This window comes from Pleurodeles waltl, chromosome 2_1, assembly GCF_031143425.1.
Source record: "Pleurodeles waltl isolate 20211129_DDA chromosome 2_1, aPleWal1.hap1.20221129, whole genome shotgun sequence".
NCBI lineage: Eukaryota > Metazoa > Chordata > Amphibia > Caudata > Salamandridae > Pleurodeles > Pleurodeles waltl.
Window position 1 is genome coordinate 305,515,410 of NC_090438.1, and position 17,550 is coordinate 305,532,959.

The window sequence follows — 17,550 nt, forward strand, 5'->3', positions numbered from 1 at the left end:
CTGCAGGGGTAGGGGTGCCAGTTACCTATGAGTCCTCTGGCAGTGCCACCACTCCAATAGCTCCTGCAGATGTTGATGACAGGGCAATGTCCTGGCTAGTGTAAGGGGCCTGCAGGTGGGTCGAGGACTCAGGCTGGATGTTCGTCTGGTGCTGCAGCACCCTTGCAATGGAGGCCATTGTGGCATTAAGCTGTTTCCATTGCTCCATGGCCTCCTGGTGGTGTGCTACCTGCAGCCTCTGATTCTGCTCCAACGTGGCCAGGATCTGGCCCATCCTGTCCTGGGAATGGTGGTATGCTCCCTGGAACTCAGCAATGACCCCCTGGGAAGCAGCATCCCTCCTTGGGCCACCCCCGGCCATTGATACCCTCCCACTGGCCCTAGCCCCTTGTGCTTGTGTACCCTGTACAAGTCTGTCAGTCCCACTTTCACTGGGCCCTTCATCATCCTGCCTGGTGGTGGGTGGTCCCTTGTGAGTTTCCGTTTTGTGTTCAGTTGAAGTGTTGCCTCCAGCAGCATCAGAAAAGCCCTGGGCCTCTGAATAGGAAGTTCTAACTTTTGCATTACATTCAACTTTTTACTTTGCTACTTCTCTGGGACAAGGAGAAAAGATGCAGCTTATTTAAAAGTACGGCAGCGCTTGAGTGTTGACATCACTGAGTGTTACACCAGTGGCGTAGCGTGTGGGGTGCAGGGGGGGCCGCCGCACCGGGCGCAACATCTGGGGGGGGGCGCGCTCGCACTCGCGAGTGCTAAAATCCACGGGTTAGGGGGCGCAAATTACTTGCCTTGCCCCGGGTGCTGACAACCCACGCTACGCCACTGCATTACACTCTCTGTAACACTGTGGCATGCTGGGATGATCCACTGAGAACAAAATAAACACAATGAGACCTAATCACTACGAAAACAACATTAGCAAGTCTGAAAAGTCAACCAGACATAACAATTAGTCATTCTGGCAATTATTAAGTCAGGCTCGGAGGATTTTTGATGGACATTCTGGCCCATATTTATACTTTTTTTGCGCTGCATGTGCATCACTTTTTGACGCAAAAGCCGCGCAAACTTACAAAACATAATTGTATTTTTTAAATTCACGCCACTTTTGCATCAAAAGTTGACGCAAATGCGGCACAAAAAAAAGTATAAATATGGGCCTCACTATTTTGCTGAGACTGCAAGTTTCAATCCAAGCAGTCAGTATTGTTGGGATGTTTGTTCTGTTTTAGGGATGTTTGTTCTGTTTTAGGAGCAATTGAGGAATAAATGTGTAAGAATCAAATGTGAGAGCCTACGAACGACAACACCGACACAGGCTGCCTTTCCATCTGCTGAACACACAGAAAACCCAAAAGGTAGTCCAGTAACAATGCTAATAACATAGACCCTGCGTATGTTAATTGTAGTTGGGCGGTGCTCTCTGGGAGCAAAAAAAACACAGGAAAATAGCATGACATGTGCATGCCCTTCATGGAAAAATGGAGCGGACAATAGTGCCAGCAAATAGAAAGGCTGTGGCTGAACTGAAGCCCGAGATGTAGATACAGCAGGCTCGGAATCGAGACAAGACCTAAAAAACAGGCACTTCCTCCTTAGCCAAAATAGCTATTTTGGGCATGTGTGGTGTGAGCACAAGGTGGAGCTGTTTGCCCAGTCATGAAATTTGAAACAGCTAAAACCGAACAAACATTGTCGTACTGTAGAAAATATGTAAAAATACAACAGTTTTTAATTTTTAATTTGAGACGCAAAGTCCTAAAATTCGTATAAATCCTCGCGGTGGGCTACATAGTCACACATGTCCTTTTTATTGCAGTCATTGCTCACAGCATTCTTCTTCCCCGCCGAGTCACTTGCGCATTTATGAAAAGTTGTGACCATATAATAACTTTTTTTTTTGACAAGATGATTTCGCAAGTCGTTTTATAGTCCCGTCTCCCAGCTTTCTCCCATACCCAACTAGGAGATATTTTGAATATATTAATAACCCACCATCACAATAGAAATTTGAAAGCTCGATATTTTTTTCAAATATGGCAATAAAAGCGTGAAACAGAAACAAATAGGTTTACTAATCTTTTCCAGAAGTCGAAAATACAGATATGATCTCATTTAGTTCCTCGAAATGAAAAAACGAATTACAGTCTGAATCGCCTAATGTTCCCACCAGGGAAGAAAATGAAAGTTATACCTTTTAATAATATATTTTAACTACTTAGTTAAGTTCAAACCAGATTCGTTTTTACAGATCTCGTCATAATGAAAACTTTGTTTATAATAATAGCAAAAATATTACTATAATGTGGCATGTATTACAATGTTAGTTAATGTTTTTCTATTGAAACTATTCAGAATAGTTGGTTGGTAATCGTTTATTTTATTATGCACAACACACTGAGCTTTGTTGCTACACCTAGAACCACGTCTGCCCTTGCACCCGCACTGGCGCGACTTTTTTTAACTGCTGTATGATATATAAGGTCAGTACTGTGTCGTACCATCTAATTCTATGTCAGGACCGGAGGCTCGGATTATGCTTTCTCTTTCTTTTACTAACTTTCACAGCAGCCAATTACAAAACGTTAAAGAAAAAACTACATTTCTCAACACAACTAACCACAAGTCACATGTACCAATCACCATATGTGACCTCCACACATAAGAGTCCTGAACCCCAGCGTCACTTCCTCTTTCTTTGCTGCTTTGCAGCAGATAAGTGAAATTTTTACTATTCTCTGCATTATCGATGTAATTGTATGCGTTTTCAGTTTATTTCAATATATTTAGCGTCGCGATTTTGCGCGCTGTTACTGTATTGTCAAATCTGTTTTACGAGGTATTTTGTTATTTATAGCTAGAGCGGAGCGGGAACACTGCGCGCGCTGCGCGCAGTCTGTTTTCCCTGTTGATATCGATTTTTGACCAGCGCGCGGCTTTTTACGAGCCGATCCATTCCCTTGGGCATTTTCTCACGGATCGGCTCATAAACTGCAGCGCTCCTCGGACAATTAATTATCGACAAGGGCAGGCTGAAAAAGTGTGTCCCTGACGCCCAGACAGTGTGCTGCTGGGTCGTAAACTTCATGTAGGCTCGGCCTAAAGTTTGTTGCAGGCGGCTCCCTCTATTGCATATAGTTCAATTTATTGTGTACTTTATCTGCCTGTTAAGGGGTTTTCACTCCCCCTGATATTTAAACTGAGTCTATTTCACTATGGCACAATGGAATGAGGATGAGGCAGAGTACTTCCCTGAAGATACTGTAGACCAGATGGAAGTTAATTTAGTGGAGGCACTCGACTCTAGAGTGCAGCAATCGGTGAATGATGCCTTGGTAAGAGCGTTAGGCCCCTTCTATGGGCAACTTCTAGAATACGCTCACTCTCAAGGCTGGGTGCCGGGTCCATCCTCCGATAATCCCGAAGGGGTCATCCCTCTAAACGCCTCCAAATCTAAGGCGAAAACAAAAAATATTATTTTTGAAGGGGACCCTGATGATATTCATGCCGCCGCATTTGCTAAGTTGCGCAAAAGGCGTATTGAGGAGCATAACTATAGTAATTTGGAAAATTCTTCCGCTTCTGATGATTCTTCAGATCAAGGCTCGGATGATCAATCCACGCCAACTTCCTGTAAGAAAGCTAAGAAGCGTCCCACTTCACAACTTTTAGACTTCGACCCCTCTGAAATAGTACATCCTAGATCCTCTAACTGGCTTCCATCTTCAGAGGTGGCGCAATATGTTCACGACAACCTGAGAAAGGGTTATGATAAAGAGGTTCGCACTCGCCTCAAGACCGAATGTCCCAGGCCAGACTTAGATAACAATGTGGCCGAGACCCCAGAAGTTGACCCGACCATGGTTACCTTTTTAAAAAAGTTCTCTAAAGATCCAAAGAAAGGTTTGGACAGGTCATGGCGCTCTTGTCAGGACAAACTCTTAGATATGTCAGGACCTCTTACTAAGATTCTTGATTTGGCTGCTAACTCCAAAGAGTCGGGCATTCCAGTGGATACCGACGTATTACTGGGTTGGGCTCAACGCGCGGTTTGCCAACTGGGCAACACTAATTGCGCTATATCAGCGGAGCGCAGAAAATCAATACTTATGCGCATGGACGCAAAGTTGGTAGACCTCGCGGTTTCTGAGGCTGGTCCTTCTGCAGAAGGTCTCCTATTCGGATCTTCCTTTATTAAGGAACTCGCAAAGATTTGCTCCACCTTTTCTACGCTGGATAAGGCCCAATTGTCTCTCAAAAAGGTTTTCAGAAGAGGCCTTTTTGTCAGGGCCGGACGTTATGGTGGACGAATGTCCCTCCGAGGATCCTATAACAGTCCCCAAAATTATTACCCGAGAGGAAGGGGTAACTGGTCCGGGGATCAGTCAGATAACACCTTCTACCCCACCAGAAACAGAGGTGGCAGGCCCAGGTTCCGCAGAGGACATCGCAGGGGACAGCAAGGTGCGATCCAAGACGCCTCATATTCTGGTAAGCCTCATTCAACCGTCTCAGGTTCTTCTTGGGGGAAGAGTGGGTTTATGCACTCACAGTTGGAGAAAGATTTCCGGGGATCCTTGGGTACTTCAGACAGTTTCAGGTTTTCAATTAGAATTTCTCAGTACCCCTATCCAAGTTACCCCTCCAGCTCAAATGTATTTTTCCCTAGAAAATCAGATGTTTATAGATACAGAAGTTCAGGCACTGTTAAACAAAGGAGCTGTCGTATTTTCAACCCCTCACCCGGAAGGGTTTTTCAACCCTATTTTTGTCGTCGACAAAAAGGGAGGAGGTCATCGCCTGGTCTTGAATTTGAAGGACTTCAATTCCTGGCTAGTGTACAGACACTTCAAAATGGAAGGAATCCACATGTTAAGGGACATTTTAATAGAGGAAGACTGGATGGTAAGATTGGATCTGAAAGACGCATATCTTTCAATTCCGATTTTTCCTCCTCACAGAAAATTCCTTCAATTCCACTGGAAGGGTCGTTGTTTGAAGTTCACAGCCCTCCCCTTCGGTCTGTCCTCAGCACCATGGTGCTTCACGAAGTTGTTGAGACCAGTGGTAGAATTTTTGAGAACCAAGGGAGTTCGGTTGATAATTTACCTGGACGACATCCTTTTGATGGCCCAGGATCCAACAACAGTGCAAAGACATTTGAACTGGACGATCAATCTTTTGCAGGACTTGGTATTTCTTATCAATGCGCAGAAGTCATTGTTGAATCCGACTCAAGTAATAGAGTTCTTGGGCTTCAAGATAGATTCGATTCAAGCTCAACTGGTTCTTCCATCTCTAAAGATTCGAAACATAAAGAGGGAGATGAGGGCGGCTTTAGCAAGCCCGAATATTTCCTTAAGGAGCATTGCTCGATTGGTTGGCCTGCTGGCTTAATCTATTCAAGCAATCTTCCCATCCCCTCTGCATTATCGAGCTTTGCAGAGATTAAAGATCAAATATGTGAGCCAGGGTTGGAACTACTCAACCTTAATCCCGCTGTCCGAGGAAGTCAGAGAGGAGATTCAATGGTGGTTACATCACATGGAAGCCTGGAATGGCAGAGCCATCTTCGGATCCCACCCGGAAGTGGTGATAGAATCCGATGCCAATCAGTGGGGATGGGGAGCCCGCTGCGGATCGGTAGTGACAGGGGGTCGTTGGTCCCCGACGGAACAATCCCTTCACATCAATTGTTTGGAACTGCTTGCTGGTTCGTTTGCAATAAAGAGTTTATCCCCCCTCAAGACAGACTGTTGCATTCTGCTAAGGATGGACAATGTGTCTGCAGTACGGTATGTCAACAAATTGGGGGGCACAAGGTCCAGGATTTTAGCGGAAATAGCCAAGGACTTTTGGCATTATTGCCTGGATCACAGATTAGTGATTGTAGCGGAATATCTGCCGGGGGCCCAGAACACTGTGGCAGATTGGAACTCCAGATATCTGAGGGATGCCAGTGATTGGAGGTTGAATCAGATCATTTTTCAGCATATAGTCCAGATATGGGGCCCTTGCGAGGTAGACCTTTTTGCCTCTCGCCTCAACACCAAGATTCTCAAATTCTTCAGCTGGAGACAGGATCCGCTGGCCTTGGCAACGGATGCGTTCCTTCAGGATTGGTCCGCCTTTCGGGGTTATGCATTCCCCCCATTCCTGTTGATTCCCAGGGTACTTTCTCAAATTCAGAGACAGAAAGCAGACCTAATACTAGTGACTCCTGTTTGGAGATCTCAGCTCTGGTTCCCTATTGCGCTCCAGTTAGCTTGTGCTCTACCGTTGCTCATTCCCCCTCAGCAGGACTTGTTGTTGAGTCTGGAGGGCCTTCAACATCCTCTGGTTTCCTCGGGGACTCTTACGTTGATGGCATGGATGGTTTCAGGAAAAATTGAGAAACCCCAGGCATTTCGCAACAAGCTAGAGACTTTATCAAGCAGGCCTGGGCGTCTAGCACCCACAAGAGATATGCTTCTGCTTGGCGCAGATGGAATAGTTGGTGTGATGGAAGAAGTATCAATCCAGTGGAATCAAGTATTGATTTAGTGGTTAATTTCTTAGCAAGCTTAGCCTCCACGGGACTAGCTTATAGAACTATTAACAATTTCAGGTCGGCCATCTCGGCCGGTCATAAACCTATTGAGGGTAAGCCAGTGGGGGAACATCCTCTAGTTTGCAAGTTATTGAGAGGTATTAGGTTTTCCAACCCCCCCCCAGTCAAAGTATAATACTCTATGGGATGTAAATGTGGTTTTAAAATTTATTGAATCCTGGCCTAGTAATAAATTTCTATCTCGAAAACAACTGTCAGCAAAATTAACTATGTTACTTTGCTTGGTCTCTTGTAAAAGAGTTTCTGATGTAAAGGCCTTAGATTTATCTGGCAGGTTATATTCTCCTGAGGGGGTTTCCTTTTCCATTTCCAGGAGGACTAAAACCAATTGCAGGTCGGTATCCTATCCTTGGTGTCCGAGTAATTCAAAGTTATGTGTGGTACAATGTTTGAAGGATTATGAATCAGCCACTGAAGAGTTCAGACAGGATATGAATGGTCAATTGTTAATTTCTATTCAGAAACCGTTTAGACCTGTAGCCTCTGCCACTTTAGCAAGGTGGATTAAATGGTTAATGAGTGAAGCAGGTATTAATACTGAACAATTTGGTGCTCATTTAGTGAGAGGAGCTATGGCTTCCAAATCTTTTGGTCTTGGTTCTAGTTTACAAGATATCATGAAGACAGCTGACTGGTCTTCTGTGAATACATTTTGTAAATTTTACTTTAAACCAGTTGTTGATGTTGCATCTATTGTCATGGATCAGCTTTAAAAGAGCATAATCCGAGCCTCCGGTCCTGACATAGAATAAAACATTTTCTAGCTTACGCAAAAAGAATTTTCAATTCTATTAAGGACACGGAGGCGAGGATTATCCCGCCCAATATGGTTATGGAAAGTTTTATTCAATTGTATAATTGTATATAAAGATTTATACCCACCCTTGAATTGTTGATGTGATGCTGATTATGGGCTCTGTTTTATCATTCCTAGGAATGGTATTATTATGTATCCTTATTTTCCAGGTTCTGATCAGAAGAATTCGTGTAATCTTGTTGGAGATCACTGCTGGTGAGGATATCGTTGAGTTTCTACATCTGCGCAGAATTCGCTTGGAGCCTGTTGCCGGAGTGGTTTAATCCGCAGTTTTGTTTTCTAGAGAGAAGTTCCAGATTTATTCAGTTTCGGAAGAAGTTCGTGTTCAAATGGTCTGAGAATTATCTGTGATACAAAGAAAGAGGAAGTGACGTTGGGGTTCAGGACTCTTATGTGTGGAGGTCACGTATGGTGATTGGTACATGTGACTTGTGGTTAGTTGTATGGGGAAATGTAGTTTTTTCTTGAACGTTTTGTAATTGGCTGCTGTGAAAGTTAGTAAAAGAAAGAGAAAGCATAATCCTCGCCTCCGTGTCCTTAATAGAATTGAAAATTCTTGTCGCGTAAGCTAGAAAAAATAGTATAACTCTTTTACTGCACTGTAATTGAAATTGAATTTGAAATTGATAAAAAAGCAACAATAAACATATTAAAACAACAAAAATAGTAAAAGCAAAAATATTACCGAGCACAGCGTAAAAGCTTTTTTTTAAATGTATTTTTTTTTTTTTTTTATGTTATTACCCTACGCCAAAGCAATTGTTGACATTCCTCATCGTCGGCTGACAACTTCCTCTCTATACCTAGTGATGTGACAGCCAGAGGCGAGTAGAGTATCTGAATAACACACGCTGTATGTATGGCTGGGCCGAGTCACAATAAAATAGTAAAGCTCCGCTGTTAAAAGTGTGCCTACAAACAGGTGCACGTCTACTACATTTTTGAAAATCACCAACCCTGTTAATAGTATGAGTGGAAAGTTGCGCAAATCGCCGGATTATAAGTGTCTTTTTTTCCTTCGCTATTTTCCTAATGCAGAATTTTCTGGACAACACTCAGCACTGGGGAAACACAGCCCGCTGTACAATTGCACATTATTTCATGTTTTATTTTTCTCCATTAGAGAAACACATTTCCTTTGGAGAAGCCTCTTCCTCTTCATTCAACCCACGTATTTTCGGGGTTTCCTCTTCCAAGCCCGATTCTAGAGCGAGGGCCAGGTGGGCCAGGCCCCCCCAGGGTCTTTTCTCAAGTAGTGTGTGTCTGCAGCTAGGGTGACCACCCGTCCGTAAATTTCACGGACTGTCCGTAATTTCACCCTGCTGTCCGTTGTCCGTGATGAAAGCTTTAACGGACGGCATTTGTCCGTAATTTTAGCCTTTCACCTTAAGGGCAACAGAGGCAGGGCGAAATTAGGGGCAGAGGAGTTTCCCCAGCTGGGCTGGAAGGCAGGGGGTCTCCTGTGCTCTGAGGGAGGGAGGGGCAGACAGATAAGAAAAGGCCTTTTTGCCAGGGGGTCTCCCTCCCTAAAGACATGCAAATGTGGGCAACTGGTAAATCTGCAAAAACAAAGGGGCTTGAAAACCTGCATTGACTTTACTAAAAGGAGTCACTTGAAGTTTTCTGGTGGCAAAGATATTTCTTTCAGAGAGGTATTGTAATGGTGTTCCAAGGTGAGCTGTGGAGTGGTTTTAATGTAGTGTTATACAGTTTATACCTAATGCTAAAAAAATGTATATTATTCAAATCTGTATTTGAGAAGCACTTTTTTTTTATTTAACCAAAATGTATTTGCGCATTTTGTAGCAGCTTTTATTATGATGTAATTGTATTTTTTACAGTTCTTTCAGGTACTTCGGTACCTCATAGTACTAACAAACATTGACAAAGCAATAGGTCTCATCTACGAAAGAGTTACTGGCTTTGCTAATGTGTTTTAGCCATTAGCCATGTTATACACCAGAGTAGCTGCTGTTCAGCATGGCTTAAAGCTAGTGGCATAGTGGTGTGGAGTGGAGTAGAGTCGCATAGGAGCAGTGGCATAGAGACCAGTGGTGCAAAGTACAGTGCAGTGGGGTACAGTGCAGTTGTTTAGAGTGCGTTAGCGTAGAGTGCAGTGGTTTAGAGTGCAGTGGCATGGGACAGAGTAGAGTGGCATAGAGTGCAGTGGAGTAGAGTGGCATACGATAGAGTGGCAGAGAGAGCAGTAGTGTAGAGTGGTGCAGTGGCATAGATTGCAGAGTAGACTCACGTTGCAGGGAGTGCCGTGGTGTAGTGTAGAGTGGTGCAGAGTAGGGCAAAGTGCTGTAGAGTGGAGTGATGCAGAGTAGAGTGGCATAGAGTGCAGTATCATAGAATGCAGTTGTACATAGTACATTGGTGTATAGTATGGTGGTGGAGAGTGCAACACTGCAGAGTAGAGTGTCAGTGCAGTGATGTAGAGTGGAGTAGAGTGGCACAGAGCAGGATAGGTCTGTACACCCATTCCATCAGTTTGCCACCATTTCCTATGGTACAGAGCTTCTGGCACACCTCTTGTAGGGTTAGTGCTAGGTAGCAGACATGAAATAGGGCATTTCATGATTATTTAAGGTGGTTGTAAGTAAGGAGTTGACTGGGGTGAAGATGGTAGTCTGCCACAAGGGTTTGGAAATTTAGTAGCTCACTGTTCAGAAACAAAGTTCCCAATTTTAAGACACCTGCAACATGCCACTGATGGAGTTGCTCTGAGCACAGCCATCCTGAAGATCTAATCCACCCGCAGTCACAGTTAGCTTTAGAGTGGAAAGAGCTCCCGATGGCGCCGCAGCGACCAAATCAGATGTGTGGCCTGTCTGAAGAAGGAATGAAGGATGAGCAGGGGAAGGTTTGCAAAATAATACTATCATTGGGGTAGCACACCATCTTCGCTAGTGCCACATGGCCTCTACAGAAAGCAGAAGAGAAGACCAAAAAGCAAACTGGGCTTGGAGGGACCGTTCGCTCTGCCGAGATTTTCATCCTCGAAATCAGTGTAAGAATGGTAGATATTAATCACTAGGTATCAAAAGGTAACTGGTTCCCAGTTCAATCTGAGATCTAATTGTGTATGAAGGCGAAAACAGTGCCATATGTTAAAGAAACACTAATTAAATTTGAAAATGTTGTTTGTGCAATTTACATCCCAAATATTTTGAAGATTCTATGTGTACTTGACACTTAGGGATAACCCAGATCTCTAGTTTGGCTTTTGCTCAATTTCAAAACCATATAAAGACACGGACTAAGCGGGCACAAGCACTAACAGCGAACCATTGCACCAGAAGAGTTTGCTCAGGTGGATGGGTGTTGATTGTTCAGCCACTTGACAGTGCCCCTTCTGTTTCGCTCCTGTGTGCAGACAACTCCCCAGGTACCCAATACCTTCAAATAGTCTTGGTGGACCATGTTGTCTGAGTTTAGGAATTGTCCCACCTTGTTCTTCTCTCCTTTATTTATCCAGTTGTTAGCAACAACCCTTTGAATTACTTGCCGTGGATCTCCCATTTGATCTCAATTTCATCCTACTCTTTTATTACCTTTGATTGGTAATCCGGGCTCCCATTTCTGAGATAAATGTAGAGTCCCAAACATACACTCTAGTGCAGTGAGACTACAGACAAGTTATGGGTACATCACATCCTGTCATTAGGTGTGAGACTGTCATCCACACCATCTGCCCTGCCTCTTTAAAAAAAAGTTGGTTGAAAGTCCATGGGCGGTTGGGGTAAGCCAGATGTTTTTGTTTAATTTGTTTAAACTAGCATAAGGTTATGTTACCTTAATGTTTCCCAAACTGTTTGCCAGGGGTTTTGAAATGTTCAGAAACATAATCAAAATGTTGCTGTTACTTTCTCTTCAGGAAAGATCGGGTAGATTTGGGTAGGGGTGATGGCCTTGCCGTGAAGGGCATTAATTTACTACTGAACAAGGACGTAATGTGACACCTGAATGTAGCACACCAGGAGGCAATCACAAAAGGTCCACAGTGAATAAATAGTGCTATGTTAAAAAAGAGTAAATAAATGCACTGACCACATAGTGAGGCATGGCCTCTCTTGCGTGTGTCTGTAAAATTGACTTTTGTTCTTGAATTTTTGTCCTGAATTTTGACCCTTTGTCCTGAATTTTTGTCCTGAATTTTGACCCTTTGTCCTGAATTTTTTACAGTCCTGTCCAGAATTTGCCTCAGTGCCAGGTGGTCACCCTATCTGCAGCCCTGCCAAGTGTCCCAGTTCCATGCATGATGTACTGCCCCAGTAAAGGTTTTTTTTTATTTTTATTCTGGGACTTGTAGTCTTTTTTATTCCATTCTAAATCAGGACTACATGTCCCTGAATTCAAAGGAAAAAATCAGACTGAAGCAGCACACCATGCGTGGACCTGGTGAACTTGGCAGCTACTACTGTCTGTGTGCTCTTACTCTCTGCTAAATCGCCTCACTTTCATGATGTTGACATAGGGTCCTAAAGGTGTCTGCATGCATAAGAGTGAAGGTCAGCAGGCATGGATGTTGATGTTTCAACCATACACAAAATAATACTACGTTATACATGACACTCCCACTACAACAAAACGAGTCGACAGCAAAATGAGAGACAAACTCAACACAGCACACACACGCATGCACACACAGACACACTTACCACACAACTGCGATTATATGCAAAAACACTGAAAAACATCTTGGTGTTATACAGTTACTTCATTTGGGAATATTGCAGGAAGTTCCGGTTTATTGATGACCATTCAGAAGCTGCTGTGAATTCTGCCTACCATTATGTGCTTTTTGCCAAGAACAATATATTTTATGAATGTGATTTTGGTTATCTGAGTAGCATGGTAATATTATAATCCAGAGATTCATCATGTTTACACATCTCAATACCGCAGATCCTTATTTCAGACTTTGAAAACAATAGTTTTTACCCATGCTAATAGTAGAAGGTGCAGTCTTGGAATTATCCCCATTGACATTATGAGCTGCTAAATCTAAAATCCTGATTCTCCTGAGTCAAATTTATCAGCCACTAAATCCCAGACCTATCAAACAATCCCAGTAGTATGGCTGATAGAGTGAGCAAGGAAAATGTTTGAAAGTAGACCAGTCAGAATGTTATAAGACGTTTTCAGAAGGCTCTTATTGCACTTCATTGGAGTTTTCCATATTGAACGACTCTATAGGGATAGTGGCGCCTCCTGTGCAAGCGCACTTTTTTCAGTTTTATCTCTGTGACAAAAATATGTTTCCCCATTGAGAAAGCTGTTCTTCTAAACCCTTAGTAAATCTGGAGGCAATCCATTCCCCATCGGGTACTGGAAATAGAGTTACTCCAGCTATTTCCAGGATAGAAAGGCTAACAAGAAGAATTTGAGAATACCTCCAAATGCTGGTGGGAGTTCATAAACAGTTCAAAGGTGAATCACGCCTTGCAGCACTCACTTCTCACACTTTGAGTGGGATTTACTATAGGGAATTTGTCTGCACTCTTGGGGGGAACAAATGCATATCCACCAGTCAGGAGTTCCTTTGTGATTTCCTGGCAGACGCAAAAATTATAAATTTGGTTGTAAACCTATCTTTATGATAGAATGTACCTTTGAGAATAGAGCCCTATAGGTTTCTATACACAGGGTAAATATTCAACAATGATATATTATGGCTCCGTGTAGGGATCCACAGAGCTGTGAATCTGAGTACTTTACATACATTTTTAACCTCCCAAGATTTGTGATTTATGAAACTGGCACAGCACTTCAATCACTTAGTGAATCACTACTGCATTATGGGAGTTTGAGTGTGTTAGAAATTGGGTCTATAGTTGGCAGTGGTTTGCACCCTGTCCAAGTAGGGACCCTCACTCTAGTCACGGTAAGGGAGTCACCCTCTTGGTAGGTTGGCATGAGCAGTCAGGCTTCTCTCAGAGGCACGGTAACACAGTGAAAGCACCACTAAAGGACTCCACACCAGTTTAGAAAAATATCCAATATTTATCTGAGTAAAACAAGATCAAAACAACAAAAGGCCAACATGTACAAGCAAAGACACACATTTTCAAAGATTAAATCTTAGTGTAGTGCTCAGAAACACAATAGCTCTGATTGTGGCTATCATGACTTCTTGACCGAATCGTCCCCAACAGTCTGATGTCACTTGCGAGGGAGTGTGGGTCAGTCCTGGAGTCACACAGACCCCATGTACAGTACCTTGGAAAAAGAGGAAACAAAGACATTGCACAGAGTTGGGGAGGTGAGGCGTTGCTGGAGCCGGTGAGGCATTGGTTTCTTATTGCTACTGGGGAGGTGAGGCATCAGTTCCTTACAGCGAGGCAGGGGAGGTGAGGCCTTGGTTTTTTACAGCTGCAGGGGAGGTGATGCTGCACCGGTGGCGAGGCATTGATTCCTTACGATCAAGCGGGGTCAACGGATCCAGCAGGTCAGACGCAAGGTGTTGACTTTGCAGTGTCATGATCACACCACAGGGACACAGGTGCAGAGCGGAGTCTAAACCGGGTGCCACAGATATCAGTGACACCGCGCTCTGGACTGATGCTGTGGCGGGACTTCGGAGGAGCTGTGGAGGTGTAGGACCTACAGTGTCGGTTGCAGTCATTACACTCAGCATGGACCACATTTCCGGTGCAGGCAGCCGTGCGGAGTCGTACAGCAGTGCCGGTTCCGAAGTCGCTCTGGAGTCGATGTGCTTGTCTTTTCTTGTTACACCAGAATCACTCCCAAGGACACAGGAACTGGAATTGGCACCACTTGGCAAGTCAGGACTCTCAGCAAGAGAGCCCAAGTGCTGGCAAATGAAGTCAATCATGTCCCTTAGACTCCTTAACAGGAGGCAAGCTCAGTCCAAGCCCTTGGAGAACCTTTGGGAGCAGGATGTAGAAAGCAAAGTCCAGTCCTTTCTCTCTCAAGACAGAAGCAGCAAGCAGCAGGCCAGCACAGCAAAGTAACAGGCAGAGTGGCAGTCCCTCCTACAGCATCCATCTCTTCTTCCTGGCAGAATGTCCTTAGAGCAGAAGGATTCTAACTTTGCAGGGTCAGAGGTACAGTAATTATACACATTTCTGTCTTTGAAGTAGGCAAACTTTAAAGACAAGTATTTGTAGTGCATGATTCCCTGCCTTTCCTGCCTTGGCCCCAGACATACTCCAGGGGGTTGAAGATTGCTTTGTGTAGGGACACGCACAGCACTATTCAGGTGCAAGTGTCAACTCCTCCCACCACTATAGTTCAGGAAGAGCCATCAGCCTGGAGATAGGCCACAGGATATGCAGGGCACACCTCAGCTCTCTTTGTCTGACTGTCTAGAGTGAATACACAAGGAACCCAACTGTCATCCTGACCCACATTCAGCAGACAGGCAACGGTACGGAATGGTTCAGCAAGAAAATGCCCACTTTCTTAAAGTGGCATTTTCAAACTCACAATTCAAAAACCAACTTCACCAAAAGATGAATTTTTAATTGTGAGTTCAGAGACCCTCAAACACCATATCTCTATCTGTTCTGAATGGGAAATTACACTTAAAAGATATTTTAAGGCAATCCCCTTGTTACGCTATGGGAGAGTTAGGCCTTGTAATAGTGAAAACTGAATTTAGCAGTATTTCACTATCAGGACATGTTGAACACACCAGTACACGCCCTACCTTTTAAATACACTGCACCCAGCCCATGGGGCTGCCTTGGGCCTACTTTAGGGGTGACTTACATGTAGTAAAAGGGAAGGTTTGGCCCTGGCAAGTGGGTGCACCTGCTGGGTGAAAATGGCACTTTAAAACTGCCCACACAGACACCGCAGTGGCAGTTCTGAGACATGTTTGCAGGGCTACTCATGTGGGTGGCACAATTAGTGCTATAAGCCCACTAGTAGCATTTGATTTACAGGCCATGGGAACGCATGGTGCACTATGCTAGTAACTTACTAGTAAATCAAATATGGCAATCTTGGATAAAGCAATTATCAATACAATTTAGACAGAGAGCACTTGCCCTTTAGCACTGGTCAGCAGTGGTAAAGTGCCCGAGTCCTAAGGCCAGCGAAAACGAAATGCAGCACACAGTCAAAAATAGGAGGTCAGAGGCAAAACATTTGTGGATAACTCTACAAAAAAGGGCAATTTCCAACACAGTGAAACTAGAATATGTATCTAAATATGTGTAGCAACCCACACTTTATTTGTCTTTTAAAAAATGTCACAAAGCAGCCCGAAAACAAAGAAGTAGATTGAACAAACTTTATTTAAATAAAAAAAATTAACAGTATAGTAAACTACATCAATACCTTTTTGACAGATGTGTCACAACCGAGAGACAGGATAGTGAGCAAAATGCCACTGTTGAACATGTGTCTCCAACCTTTTTTGTAGTGAGAGTTACTTCTGATCAGTGAAAATTATCATGAGCTACTAAAGGCCAAGCAACTCATGCATTTTTCCCAGAGACCCCCATGCCTTGCTTTGTTGACTTTAAGCCTAATTTCCATGGAGCCAGTTACTATGTTTGTACCAAATCCTTAGGGATTGATTGAGGTATTGGCAGATATCCCATCTGCTGAAAACTAAATCCATTAGGATATAATGGGATTTAGATTTTGGCGGATGGGATATCCGTCACTGTTGTGATGCAGTAACTTGTCTGCCGATATCTAAATCAGGCCCTTAGTGTTCCTTAACTTTGTTGGATCCCTTCAAACTCTTTATTTCACCTTACTCCGATTTAAATGGAAAAAATAAAAATGGAGAGTTAACTGTTAACTTTTCATTTTAATTTTCTCCCGTTTAAATGCATTTACACATAGCAACTTGCTCTCAGGCTACCATATTAGACTATATCACTGCTTTTTGTGGAAGTCATTACGCTTCATGTTGATGTCTTGTACTTACTTACCCCTTTAGCTCCTATATTACCTTTAGCGTCATAGACTTAATTGCAAGTGAGGTTCCTACCAACAAGCATTATTCTTCTTCTGCATATAATGGCCACATGTTATCAGTTTACTGAGATGTTTCCCATCTTCCATGTGCACCCACCATCCCAGACTTTATCCGAAGTGACACATTACATAATTTATTGGGAATAAAGGGCCTAATAGAGGTTGCATTCTGGAATAGGCAGTCTATAATTGTCATTCCGGCCTTAAAGCAGTTTTAAAACTGTCTTAAATCATGAAAATGTCTTCATATATCAGGGTCGGTGGCCTTGGAAGTAGCTCTGAGCATAATAATTGTGACTCCCTGCCCTTACCTAACCTTATTCAAAGTGTTTTTCCATTTGGATAACAAAAACAAAATTCCTTCCAAGTCTGGCAGGAACACCAATTCACACTGCTAATGGTTATCATTTAAACAATTTTCATCAGTACTACAGTAAAATGGTGTTAGGAATATCACCTGCATTTTATTCAAAAGCCTACAATAGAGAAGTGTAGTGTTGTAAAGATAAATAAGCATTATTTTTCCCCTTCACGCCAAAAACATAATGCTTACTTATCTTTTTTTAGAAAGTTCACTAAGTGTTATTGAAATAACATGGAAAGACACTACACTTCTCTGTTTTATGCTTTCAGCTACTATTCTATGCCACAAACCAACATAAATAATGCTTATTCTCTTTCCATAGCAAGTGTATTAACTGTAATAACATGGAACAACACTACGTTCATCTATTTTCAAGGAGAGCTAATCATGTTTGTAATTATTAAGGCATGAAGATTACAGGGACAAAAAGAAAAATCAGGATACCTGGTCCTGCCAGGCCCCACTCATGAATAACGCTAAACCGAGATCCAGATGTTTGAATAAAATGTTGATAAAAAGAGACATCAATCCCGATGTTGTATCTTGTACTCCTCATAGGAAGACACGTCCTGCTCTCTGGAGTCCGATGGCAGAACTCTGGCAGGAGTCAGACTGTGTCCTAGGTGCTGCTATCAGACCCAGCCCCACAGCCACTAACCCAGGCCAGGACTCCGGCGCTCAGCTGCTGCGAGGGAAGGCCTCGGCTGCACTCGCACATGACCTAGAAAAGCGGCAAGGCAGAGCCAGGAGTACATTGTTGCTGCACGGATATGCAGTGTCCCTGAGCGCGGTTCC